The following is a 14,079-nucleotide window of genomic DNA, read 5'->3' on the forward strand; positions in this document are numbered from 1 at the left end:
AGATATGCAAGTTCATTAAAAAGTAGGTGGAGTCTGACCCTGCTTTCCAGAGCAATATTAAATGTGTGCCTCAAGATGAATCCTCTTTAGCAGCTTGCCTGGAGGTGCCCTGTGTCAGCAGGGGCTTCTCTGAATTTCATTACCTCTACAGAGACTCACCTTTCATTATCAAGGAGGTGTTTGCTACTTATAACAGTATTGGAAACAAATTAAAAATTAAAAATGCTGGGGAATTTCAGAAAAATCTGCACGGAGTTCTAATGAAGCCAAACTAAGCAAAATGACTGTGTTTGCCTTAACACAACTTGTGTCTCTCTGTTTGGACCAGCTGCCTTCTGGGACAGGGTAAAGAAGGCAGAGCCAGAGCCACCTCTCAGGGTGCAGGTAAAGGACAGGGATCCAGAGGCACAAGGGAGAACAAGGAAACCTTTTTTCACCTCAGAAGGGCTCCAGAGCAACAGAGGAATCTCCATCCTTGGATATTCAGAGTTCAGCTGGACAAGGTCTTGAGCAACCTGATGTATGAGGATGCTCTAAGCAAGGCGTTGGACAAGGAGCCCCCAGAAGTCTCTTCCCTCCTCAATTACTCTTCAATTCTACAATTTTATTAAGGATGAGGACAAAATTCCCCAAGAGAGAACATATTGAGTCCTTCACTCCCTCCTCCCAAGATGCCCCTGAAGCTGGGCAATGGAAATAGAGTGCTTCCTTCCAGAAGAGGTTTGAGTCAAGCTGGGATGTCTTCCTCTCTGGCCCTAGAATCACTAGCCAGACACATTTAGGGTGATAAGAAGGGGTTACCTTTAGATAAGGATCCTTAGGTGTGCAATTCATAAGGCAGGAAAAGCCAAAGGTGTGCCAAAAACACGTGTGCGATTTTCATCAATTTCTCAAATTAGCACATCTGGCCAGAGTCCCCAGTCCAGTGAAGGAATCCCCCCAGCTCCAGCACCTCCTAAATCCTCCTCCCTCAGATGAGGACTAAGATCTGTTTGTAACAATATGTCTCAAAGGGCTGGTTTCAACCTTGGTGTTTAAAGAGAACCAAAACAAGGGGAGAACCAAGACAAGAACCAACCAAGTGTAGGGGTTCTGGTACCTGCTTTGTCTTTCTGCCTTGGAAAATACTGAAGCTAGGTTACAATAAAAAACTACAAACCTACAAATATGTATGTGTAAAGAAGACAGAGAATGTATAAAAGAAAAAGACAAAAATCAAGATAGCATCATTTGAAAAACCATTTTCCACTCAAAATACTGTGAGGATGAGGGAAGAAAGGGGACAGAACAAAGTCTGTATGTTGCTAGCATTGAAGTAAGACTGCTTCAATTCAGAGGACAGAAAAGGAAAGAAAATATCTTGGGGGGAAAATCTGGTAGAAATCTGAGAGCAGATTGATATTTTCAAGAGAGCTGTTAGAGGACAGCTGTTAATAAAAGAGAAAAGCTTTCTGGATAGTTTTTTTACCAGAAAAAAAGGATTCCTCCTCTTAGGGTACTACAGCCAGGGATTAGAGATGGACAAAATCATCTGTAAAACACCAGCATCTTAAACTGGATTCTCAGTGTGAATTGGAACATTGCTCTTTTAGTGGAGCCTGCCTAAGGACCAGCCTAGAAATATCATCAGGTGCCTTTGAGTGCAGAAAAGGGTTTCTCAAGACTTTAAATGCCCCATTGTTTGAAAATAGGCTCCAAAATCCTGTAGATCTTCTGGAAGTATTTTAAAGGTGCTATTTTCTTGCAGGTCCCAAACACCACAAATTAAAATATACTCAAAAATCTGCTCCTATAGACACAAGCCCAAATATATGATGTGAGGAACACAATACAAAGGAAATAGCTAGAACACATCTCTCTGATAAAACATATTCCTTGAGGATAACAGTCTTTCCAAAGATGAAGTGCAACAACTACTGAGCTGGAGAACAACTGGGAAAAAGGTAAATGAAAAGAGCAGCAAGCTTCAGCTTCATTTTAAAATCATTTCAAAACCTTTGCTGTTTCTGGCATGGAGCAATGAGGACTTACTGCTTCTCAAAACAACAGAATGGAAACCAGCTCCAGTCAACACCAGAGATGTTTTTAAACAAAGTAATGGTGGGTTTCTAACCTAGTTTTCCTGGGTTGTCCCTCCATTTTCTCTTCCAGCAATTTCTTCTTTTTCCTCTCCTCCTGTCGTTTGTCAGCATATAAGTGTGAATACAAGCCACTGGCTGGTCTGATGAAAAGATAACTCTGAATAGAGTACAGCTACTTTCTACAAACAAAATTCCTTTCCTATGCTTTCATTAGAAAAAAAAAATAAAAAAAATCACTATCTGACAGCAAAAGAATACACAAGCCTGGTCTTAAACCAGAGGCAGTGGCAGAATAAGGCAAACTCCCTCCTCCCTGGAGTAAGTGTGGCACATGGCTGGATAGCTCCTTTGGGGAAGGCAGTGTGTGCTCCCTGTGTAAGAGCCACTGCTCACACACTGCAGGTAAACAACCTGACAAGCAGAGTCTGTTTGCCACTTAGACCCAGCAATAGACCTCAACTCACACATTTCAGGCACATCAAATGGCTCAACATGAAAAAAAAAAAAAAAAAAGCAACTTTCAGCCTAGCTGAAAGAATATAGCTCAATCCATCTCCTCTCCCCTGTATAATCTCACTGAGAACAAACAAACAAAAAATAGCCAGGGAATCGATTTTCTCCCGCTGTTACTTCTCCAGTGCTATTGTCCTTTTAGTAACACCTCTGGAGACCTGAGCAGCACATTCCTTTTGCAGCAAGACCTCTTCAGAAATCAATAGCACCTATTCAAGGGATTTATAGCATGATTCTGCAAAATCCTTTCATGGTGGCTTGCATAGCTTGTTAGGGAAACTGTGTGCAGCGTTATCTGTACAAGAGCTCTTCTGAGATTGATAAAAATAAGGCAGTGGAGGGATAGCAGAACAAGTACCACACAAATATGAAATTAATCAATGCAAGATTTTGAGATAACTTTGAGAATGACAGAGTGGGGAAAATTCTTGTTTCTTTGGCTTGGGGAAAGACATTGACACTTAAAGACAGGATACCACTGCCACTTTATACAACTGAGAACATTCTTTATTATTTTAAGTTCTGTGTCACTATATCAGAGGAAGGATGAGAGAACACTAAGATTTCTGATCAACAGCTGTCATCAGCAAATTCTCAATGTGATGCAACTGAAAAGGACAAAACTGGTGATAAAACATTTAACAATTTGCTTTACCAAAGAACAAAACATGACCCAAGCACAGCAAAACCACAGATGAGTCCCAGTTAGAGCAGGGCTGGTAATCAGCTCCAGTTCTTGGGCCATGTGCAGCACTGGAAAATCCCATTGCCAGGGCAGAGCTGTTCCTCTGTGCCTGTGGCAGCCCCCACAGCAGCTGCTGTTCAACATTCAGTGTGCCACTGGAGGATGCCACTGCTCTGAGCTGCCTCAGGTTACCTGTCAGATCCATCCAGGTGACACTGAGAGTATAAGGATAACATGTTTCTAAAATCATGGAATATTCATGACAGTTGGGAAGGAAGGTTGGGCCTGGTAGACCCTGGGAAAATGTGAGGGTAGGCCCTGGGAAAAGGTTGGGCTTTACTGGATCATGCAAAACTGCACCTGTAAGAAAACGTGCAATACAACATGCACCTGTAAAATCATTTAATGACTATGATAAACGATATGATTGTTATATGATAAATTATATGATTGTTAAATGTGATGATTATTTGGTAATTGGATATAATTATTGTTTAATTGTAACAGGAATCATGAGAAATGATGTTTGGGGGGTTTGATGGAGATGACAAGAATCCATGCTTGGAGGAGATCAATGTATACAATAGAACAAAGTAAGTTTAATAATTAATGTGTAGTTATATAACAATAAGGGTATAAAAACGTGTTCATCCTGAACCCATGATGGAGTCAGATTTGGGTCTGTACCCCTGGCACCCAGAGCTCTTCCATAAAAGCACCTGCACAGAATTATTCCATGATTATGTGTTTCTGAACACTAACACCAGCACAGAGCACAGGCACACAGGCAGGTGCCATTCCCTCACTGCATTCACAACGTGAAGGGCTGAGCTGGGCCACACCAACCACAGGGCAGCCAGCAGGAATTGCTCCAGGGGACAGGAGGCTCTGAGCAAAATCTTCCCCTTTTTCCTCAAAACTCTTTCCCCTAGAAATCAAACACAGCCAGAGAGTTCACAGAGAACTATTCAGGAAAGTGAAGTTCCCAAGAACCTGACAGCCAAACCTTTGATAACCCCAAATTTAGGATTACCTCACACTGATAACAATGTGTTCTCTGCCAGGAAGATTTGTTTTCCCAAACGCAGAGTTTGTTTACAAACCAGACCGTGCAGCAGAGTGCAAGAGCATCCCAACTTTGCCATAGATTTGTGATGAAGCTGCCTAAATATTTCCCTATATCATCTTCTGAAAGAAGACTGGAAAGTCGTTAGGCACAGGAAAAGCCAAACTTCCCACAAAAAAAATCCATAAAAATCAACTAGATTTCCTCCTACATTGTTCCATTATGGTGACTTCAGGAATACCAGAGAGAGAAAGAGAGAGCAGAGCAAGGTGCTGTTGTTATATATGATATTATTATGTTATAAATGATATAATTATGATATTACTGCTTTCCACTAGAGCATTTTTCATTTATAAACCAATTAACATTATTCCCACCAATGCATGTGCATCACTAAGTGCAGCAGGTTTAAATCACAATGCTTAAAAATAACTTGTAGAGGAAACAAGAAATATGTGGTGGTTTTGGGGTGTTGGAGGTTTTTTACCATTTCTTTCCCAGAAAAGACAGAGAGACTAACCTATTCAATTCTAAGAAGGTCATTTAAACTCCTGGAGTGTGGGAATGACAGCACTGTGAGAAGGGAGTGAGCAACAAGGATAAAGGGAACACTGTGATACTGTGCTTCCCTGTCCTCTCCTGTAGGTGACTGAACTGCTCAGGGCAGAGCTTTGGGAGAAAAGGTGTCAAAATAACCTCATGCCTCAAAGATTTTTTAAAATGAAAGAAGTCATTCCAAGACATACAACAATGTAAAATGTAATATTAAATGAGTTTAAAGACTAACATATCTTGGGAAAATGGAAACCTACACTCACACTAAAAAAAAAAAAAATAAAAGCTAATATAAGCAGAGAGAATGCAAGGCAAGTCATTTTCTCATGATCTCTGTAAACCAATACAAGCTTTACAGCAGTGTGAAGGTCTTGATTAAGGCACAGGGAACAAAGTGAAGTGTTATAATGAAAGATTAGTTTCTTTGTGCTGTTATATTAATAACATTTTAAACTGTGCCTCACTGTGCACAGACAATGCTGCTTTGACATAATCAAGCATGGAAATTTATTAGGGGCTTAGTACAATGCCAGTCAGAACCCAAGTGACAACATCTCAGTGACAGTCAGGAGATTCAACTCATTGCTGAGTGAACAATAAAACTACAGCTTAAGATGGCAGCAAAAAATATCCCAAACACCATAGAAACTGGCACAGCCTGAATAAAATCATTGAACAAAACACTACTGAAGAAGAGATCTGAAGAAGGGTTAGTGGATGCTGAAGGTCTGGAGAACACTTGGATCAGCAAAATGCTTTACTGGTGACCAAAGGAATTCTGATCTATGATGGTTCCTGGATCAGTGTTCTGATCCAGGCATTGGTTTCTGGCACTTCTAGCAATGGGTGGGAAAGGAAAACCTGCTCACAGAAATATCCAAATTCTGAGGGTCTCTCCTTGATTGAAGAGCAGCAAAGTCAGGCCCCATAAGCTTTGAATTCTCAAATCCTGAACTCACGTGCTGGGTCCAGCACTTGGAAAATGGAAGGGCAGAGAAATAGAGAAATGGCTGTGCCCTGTGACCATTCACTGGTCAGTGTTGGGGAAAGGGTCCCTCACAGGGCTCCACAGGGGCACTCATGGCCTAAAACCCCTGTTCAAGGCAGCTCTGAGACATCTCCCAGGTATTGACCCCATACTCAGACCAGAGGTTCAGTGTTTTCATATTCCTGCCCAAGAAAATGCTGGAGATGGAAGAGAGCAACCTGGCTAAATACCCACTTAAAAGACAAAGAACAAGTTCCGGGGAAAACCTTAAGCTGGGTGCTGATAATAAACACAGCTTTTGTGAACTCTACAGAAAACACCTTTCCAAAACTTGAACTGAAGCAATGACAGGCAGTGCAGGGCTCCAGTGCCAAGGGGATATCCACAGCAGAGCTTTGACATTTTACTGGAGAACATCTGCTGCCATGGGAAGCTTTTCCACTTAGAGGCATTGCAAGAGAAATCCCAGCAAACCTCTTATCCAGGCCCCTCACAGCCCTGACACCAAACCTAACTAGTCAGGAACAAAACACAGACATTATTCTTTTCTTAGCAAGGCACACCACATTTATCAGATACTGACAGCTCTGCTCCTCTCCTGGATTCATTTTGTAAAATCTTACCTTTTCAGATTGCACCAAACACAAAGCATTAACAGCACCCTGCAGGTCTATAAAATACACCATTATTTTCTAAAGACTACAAGATTACAAGTGTATTATAAAACAATCAGAATTTATTAATAAGTATGATAGTTATTCCAATTGTTTTCAAGCAGACCATGTTGCCAAGGTTTCTTAAAAATACTCAGTTAATATTTAATTGTTCACATGAAAGAAACAAAACTTGTCAGTTAACTGGAGCTCCTCAGAGACACCTGGATGCTGGAATTATCAGCCCATTTTTGATGCCTGAAGAGCTGATGGGTTATTATGTCATTTCCCAGGTCAAATGCTAAATCTAGAGGATGTTTTTTCCCTCCTCAGCTACCTCACCTCTTCAACAACCATGGCAGGTTGCATTGCCAAAACAAACCAAACAAAGCCTGAACAATTTTCACACAATGCACTTTACTAAGTGCTTAAATCATGTTTTATAAAAAGCTACTGCTAAAATACTGTGATGAGCAAAGAATGCCCAAGATCTGTTGACTTGGCTCTAAAATTAAGTGAATTCTGTGTCAAAGCTTGAGTTGGCACAGTGCAGCAACTGTGGAAATAGGAACACTTACTAAATTTTAACCTTCAGCTTAATTATCTAACCAAAATTTGATGTATACATCACGAAGACTCTATCTTGCACTCATCATTATTCTCTCCTCCTCCTTTTTCAGGGTTCACACTGTGATCTTAAAGGTCTTTGCCAATCTCAACAATTCTATGATACTCAGCAGTCTTGGTATTAACCAGCTCAAGAGAACAGTATTGAGGAGGACAAGTAAATAATTACAAGAACAACCAACAGAAAAATTAATTTATACAATAAAGGATTTGAGATATTTGGCATATTTTCTGGAAGAATTTAAGCTTTAATTTGTGAAAGACTCTTCAATTTTAAAAATCACTTAAACCCACACAGCTCCTTTAGGTTTGTGTGAAGATAAAAAGAAAGTCCCATTCCTAAAAATGAAGTAAACCCTTCTCATTTTCCAATCCAACTATTTCCTTCTCTTATGAACATTTCAGTGAGCTTTGGGTCCAAGGACACATTGAACCATTACCCAAGAAAGATGGGATCAAGAATGTCACTGATAAATTATCTGCCTTGAATATAAAAGCATTTACTGACTACTTAACAATTGAGACAGGCACTGCAATTCAAGCAACCATATCTCTTTGAGCTATGCTTCCTTTAGTTTTGGTGAGTTTATTCTAGAAGCTACAGCCATTACATTGGCTTAATATATTTTAGCAAGAGAAAAGGCCTCATCACTTTTTCACGGGTGTTTTATTTAATTTTGATCAATTACCATTCAAATGTCTGCATTGGCAGCAATTCCAACAAGGAGCTCCTGTTACAACGACCACACAAACTCCCTTTCTTCTTCAAAAAGGGAATTTTCTGGTTCTTTCATGAAAGACCAAAATTTGCCTCAATAGTTCTCAGAAATTGCCTTGCCCCTGCACACAATGCACATTTTAGAAGACATGCAGTGATACGTGTTCAGTGTAATTCAGGGAAAACAGAATAAAATAATTCAAGGGCTCTTATTTTGGAAATAGGATTTTCAAAGGAATTCCCCTTTTAATTGAAGGTTTGGTGCCTTTAATGGAATCCATAAATTAAAAGGAAGCTGCCATGCCAAGCTTAGCCCCAGCACAGAGGATTGTAGAGAGCAGTCATATGGGCCAAGCAGGAGAAACACCCACTACTGTAATTAGGAACAATGGGTTTCACAACTTACTGGCTTTCTTCACCAAAGCACCAGTTCATTTGTTCAACTTTAACAGTTTATTATACCTTTAATTGTAACAGTTATTCCCATACTGCTTCAACTTCAGAAAATTATCCTCTGTGATGGGTGACTGAAATATTTAGTCACAGAGAAAACACTGGCTGAATGAGATTTGGGAATTTATTGCTGTGTAAATGAGATTGTGAAAGCCCCAAGAGCTCCCTGCAGGATGACTTTATAGTAGAATTGCCATTTTGGAATATGCATGCGGGTGATAATTCTGAAGCCACAGAACATTAGACCCAAAATACTGACATGGGATGGTGATGGAAGAATCTGGTGAATTTACTGGAAGATAAACAGAAATAAACTGCATGCAGATTGGTGTAATTACTCAAGACACCAAGAGAACATCTTTTTGAAAAGCACTGTTATGGAAATGTTTATCTTAGCACGTGTGTATTTATAAAGGAACATTTGAACAGCCTTCTTCAGATATCAGTTTTTAATACAGTAAAGCTTCAAGGTTGATTTTCCATATCTGAAAGCAAGTTGAAGCATGGGCAGTGATCCCACATAAAGCATGAACTCACAATTATAAAAATGTTCTGCTTTTGCCATTGCTAAAGAGTCACAGGAGTTGATTTCCCAGGCTAATGAATCTCAGCACAAGAAATGCATGCAGCAAGCTACAGAATGGGTCTGGAGTTGTGGGCTATGCCAAACACAGAGCACCCCAGACAGGCTCCAAGTGGTGCTTCAAATGGGGAATATCCCTGTAATATCCCATTTCCTCCACTGCAGGTAGCTTCTGACACTCCAAGCCCCTGGAAGAATATTTCCCAAAGCTACAAAGGATTTTCCAGGCAGAGCAGCTGAGCCTCTTCCTATGTGAACATGTATTTTGTCCCTTCCATCAATATGATAAGCCTTGATCCCATTATTATTTACACTTGCCAGGAAAAAAACCACACAAACCTTCACTGTGAAGCTTCCTTGACCTTATGGAATCACTGTCACCTCTCTGCTGATCAGAAGGAATGGGCCCCAACTGCATAAAGCCTCTGCAGGGAAAGTTCATCTCATAGCCTGTCCATAGGCCTCAAATACCAGCTAAATTTACCTTTCAACCCCACCCAGACATTTGGGTGACCATTTCTGCATCATCCTAATCAAATCATACTCCATAGAGATGGAGGTGATTGACTTTGTTCAAATCAAATCACTTAGTGAGCTCCCACTCCTTCCAAACATCTCAAAAAAAACCAAAACCAAACAAAAAAAAAAAAAAAAGAAGCAGGGAAGGATATAGAAACAAAGGGATAAAATCAATATGGAGAAGGAAGAATTAAGAGGGAAAAAAAGGCACAAATACATGTCACTTCCAAGCTGCACAGTCTGACTGGACAGGAGCTCTCTCCTGATACTCTGCTCAATCTCCCCCTGCCATAAATGTTTTCTGGGGTTCATTTGTGCAAGCACACCAAAGGGCCAGTCCACATTGCCCTGTGAGAGCAGGCAAGCACAGAGGACTCAGTGTCCTTCCAAAGCAACACAGCAACAACTGCTGGGTGACAGGAAGGGATTAATAGAGACTTGAACTGCCTGGAGAAAGTCAAGGACTATGAGGACACAACTACAGGAGCTCTAAATGCTGTTTTCACTCCCCAGTTGAGCAGATGGAGGAAGATTTCCCTCAGGGTGGGGCAGGGGATTAATTGTAGAAAAGGAATTTGTGGTTTGAGCATAAGGGGGGGAAAAAACCCTCCAGTAAAGGCACAGGGTCATAGAGGAGTATCCAAGCCTGGAAATACTCAAAACTCAGCTGGACAAAGCCCACAGCAAGCAAGTCTACATTTGAAATTAGCTGTGCTCTGAGAAAGGGACTGAGCTTCATTATCTTCAGAGATCACTCAGATTTTGTGACCTGAGATGTTCTGAACCCCTGAAGGGGGGCTGTCCCCAGTGTCTTCTGTGTGCTGCAAGTGAAGTTGGAGGGAGCAAACCAAACTCATTTTTTCAGGACAAACAAAATAGTTTTTCCCAAATCACCATCAGCTCTGTACATCTTCTCCTGCCTCTCTTTCCTCCTCCTCTCTTGTGCCCAATAAGGAAATGAGTTTGTCTCTCAATATCTAGCTAGTTTTTGTGCTCTAGGGGTGATGTAATTCCAATGGATTACTCCAATTCTTTGTCTCACTCTAGCAGAAAGAAATGTTACTGCACTAAAGCTCTGCTGATGTGCCCATTAGCCAAGATACACAAGGTCACTGAATGGAGTAAACCAGCGACTGAGGGACAAACACTCTGTATTCTGCTGCTGCTGTTTCCTTGCTTGCAAATGACTCAGCAAAGATGACCAATTGTTTTTATGTGAAATCAATGACAATCTCCTAACAGGCAGTAAAGATTTCACAGAAGAAAATGAAACACCAACACTAACAGAGGATAACAGAGATCCTGAGAACACAACTGATCCAAATCTCAGTTAAAAGGACTTCTTAACTACCAAATGAGCTGAAAGCTAGACTCAATGACTTCAAGCAGCCAAGAGGGGCCCAGGTCTCACTCTTGTGTTGCTGCAGACTGGCTGCCAATCTTCAGCTGCTGCTGAATGTGCTGCAGCAATTTCTGTGGAACCCCAGATCTTTTAATGCCCACCAATGCAGCAGCAATCCTGGCAATCCCCAGATTTTCCAGAAGTACAAAGATGACACTGAAATAAACTGCTTTGTAACTATTTCTTTCTCAGGAAAATCCTGAATGATATTCTAAAGGACAAAATGTGGTCATCTTATTAGTTCAGTGGCATCTTTCTTACTCCCTCACTTTCTCACTTCTAGTTAAGGGGATCTTTTTGCAGAAAAATCTATAAATCCTGTAAGTCCCACAAAAAAAAAAAAATAAAGGACTTTTCAGTCTATAAACCAACTGTGGTTGTGGTCAGTTTATCTCCTCCTAGGCATTTTACACAGGAAGAGGTACAGGATATTAATGACAAAAGCTGAAAATTGAAACTTCAGGGAAGCAAGTTTTTAACACTACTTGTAATTAACCTGAGCTGCTCACTGACTTAAAGGATCAGTGAGGTCAACAGCTTTGCCAGACCTGAAAGGAGGATTAACCATTCATACAGGCACTAAGAACCTCCATGGTTCTTCTGCCATCATTATATTAACATTAACATTTATAAGCTACATTAATCCTTGTATTTAGGGTGTGAATCAGCAGCTCACTGCCAAGGGTTGACAAGGAGTTTGCCAGCCCTGAGCACCAGAGACACTGAACTCATGGCCCAACTTTTTCTCTTAATTCCAGTACCGGAACAAGCCACCTTTCTGCCCTCACTGAAGTTTGTTTCTGCAGGAGGTGACCTTGATGGGCTGTAAGAGGGCTTGGGAGTGTAAGCAAGAGATACCAACAGCAGTCAAAGGGGAAAGGCACGTGCAGATCACCCAAATGATGGTGTGCAGTCAGACAGAGGAAGGTGACAGTCAATTATCACTGACAAAGTCTTACTAACTTGTTTTCAAAGAGGCCAAGCTACAAAAGTTACTTGGAAACCTCCTTACCAAGGACACCAGAGGACCAGGCTGTTGCTCACACCAAGAGACAGAGTAAGAGGCTTTCCAGAATAAACCAACAACAGACACCCCGTGGGTGAACAGAATTAACATAATCTTCAAAATCCTTGGAATACATTAAAGACATCTAGGAGGTAGCAAAAAGGAAATTGAAAACCAAAATTGAGCTCTAGCACAAGGAGACAAGCATTTACCACTCATATAGAACAATAATGGGATGTCTTTTGAGTCAGGAGGAAAAGTAGAAAATACATTTTCCACAATTAGCAGTGAATGCCACCACACTGGCATTCATAGAGCACAAAAAAGATAACTTCCATATTAAGCTGTACAAAAAAAAAAGAGAATAAACCAAATAAACCTTTTTCTTCTAACAACCAAGACCACTTACAAAATTCCCTAGACCTGCATCTGCCTGGCAGTGGGGAGATTTCAGCACAAAAGCTGATCACATTTACTAAAAGAAAAACAACTGCCAAAAAACAAAAAGAGGCATGGCAAAACAAGTCTTGTTTCTTAAGTCAGAACAGTGACATGAAATCTCCTCATTGAGGAGACACTGCTTCTCAAATAAAATCACCTGAAATGGCTGGGCCTGCAGGGAAAGGCTCACACATTGTTCAGCATGATATGCACACATGCCATCCTTGGATCTGACCCCACTTTTGGTGTAAAGAGCAATTTTGGGGGGTTCCTGCTGCTGAGGCCACCCACAAGAAGGGCCAGGGAGCCCTTGGTCCTTTCTGGGCTGGGCTGGGGAGGAAATTAAATGAGAAACCATTCCATCACTTGGAGTTGATTCCCAAGTTACAGCTTAAAACATGAAAGAAAAAACGGCATCCAGCTCAGCAAGAAATAGCCAGCATGAACAAACAAACTAAAAATGAACACCAGCAACATCATCTCCAGATACCCACTGGAAAGCAGAATTCAAGGCAGGAGTCAGTCTGTCAATCTACACATCTCATTACTGATGTAATATGTCAGATTTTGCCAACAAATAATGGCATCTGTTACTAAGACAGCCAAAACACAGAAAATCACCATGAAAAATCTCCTTACAGCCCAATTATGTGGTGTTTGTGGCCTGGCCTGAAGTCCTTCTGAGTCTGCCAGCCCTTCCCTTTGGACAGACAGAGCAGCTCCCTCTGTGCAGATCCTGCCTGAGACAGGGGAGGGAGAGCAAACTCACTATTTGTGGCCATTTACAAATAAGTTTACAAAGCACCCGAGAAATACTTTTAGTATTGTGCTAAAATTCACTTTCTGTTTGTCACAGCTGCTGCCTGAGGCTCTCCCACAGCTGCTGCTGAATCCAAATGGCCAAGGACTCCCTAGGACAGAGGGAAAGGGCACAACCAGGCAAACAGGATTGGGTAGGTTACCAGGGCTGGGGAGGTTAAAAAATTGAGGTAGGAAGAAAATCGATGACTCTGAAATTATGTTCCATTACTCCATTTGAAACTAAAAATATATAAAAGGTATTTTTTAAAAAATCCTTCTAAGAAATCAAATTATAGAATCATGGTCCTACAATCCCAGAGAGTTTGGGTGGGAAAGGCTGTTAAAGATCATCCCACCCCACCCCTGCCATGGCAGGGACACCTTCCCCTGTCCCAGGCTGCTCCAGCCTGGCCTTGGGCACTGCCAGGGATGCAGGGGCAGCCCCAGCTGCTCTGGGCACCCTGTGCCAGGGCCTGCCCACCCTGCCAGGGAACAATTCCTCATTCCCAATATCCCATCCAGCCCTGCCCTCTGGCACTGGGAGCCATTCCCTGTGTCCTGGCACTGCATCCCTTTACTGTAAACAGTCCCTCACCACCTTTCTTGCAGGCTCCCTTAAGGTATGTGATTATTATTTATACTTGAACACTCAAAAATATGGAAATCGACTGGAAACAGGTGCAAAACTGAATTTTATCATTGTCATTGTTTCCCAGACCTACAACAATCTCTTACCTGTAAGTTTGTTCACAAAAATATAAATAAAAATATTGGTGTGTATATTAAACCCACATCAAAACCATTTCTATCTAAAAAATTAAATATTAAAATAATCTACCCATTATAGGACAGATGCCTCATGCAAATAACTGCACAGATTAAATTTTGAATTGAAATAATGTCCTGAAGTTACAAAATCTTTAAAAAGAAGTTACAGAGGAATTTTCAATGCGGTTCACATATCTTGTCTCCAAATGCAGGCAGTACT

The sequence above is a fragment of the Agelaius tricolor genome, unplaced genomic scaffold (genome assembly GCF_023055355.1).
Source record: "Agelaius tricolor isolate 1412-34295 unplaced genomic scaffold, bAgeTri1.0.p SCAF_13, whole genome shotgun sequence".
NCBI classification, from domain to species: Eukaryota; Metazoa; Chordata; class Aves; order Passeriformes; family Icteridae; genus Agelaius; species Agelaius tricolor.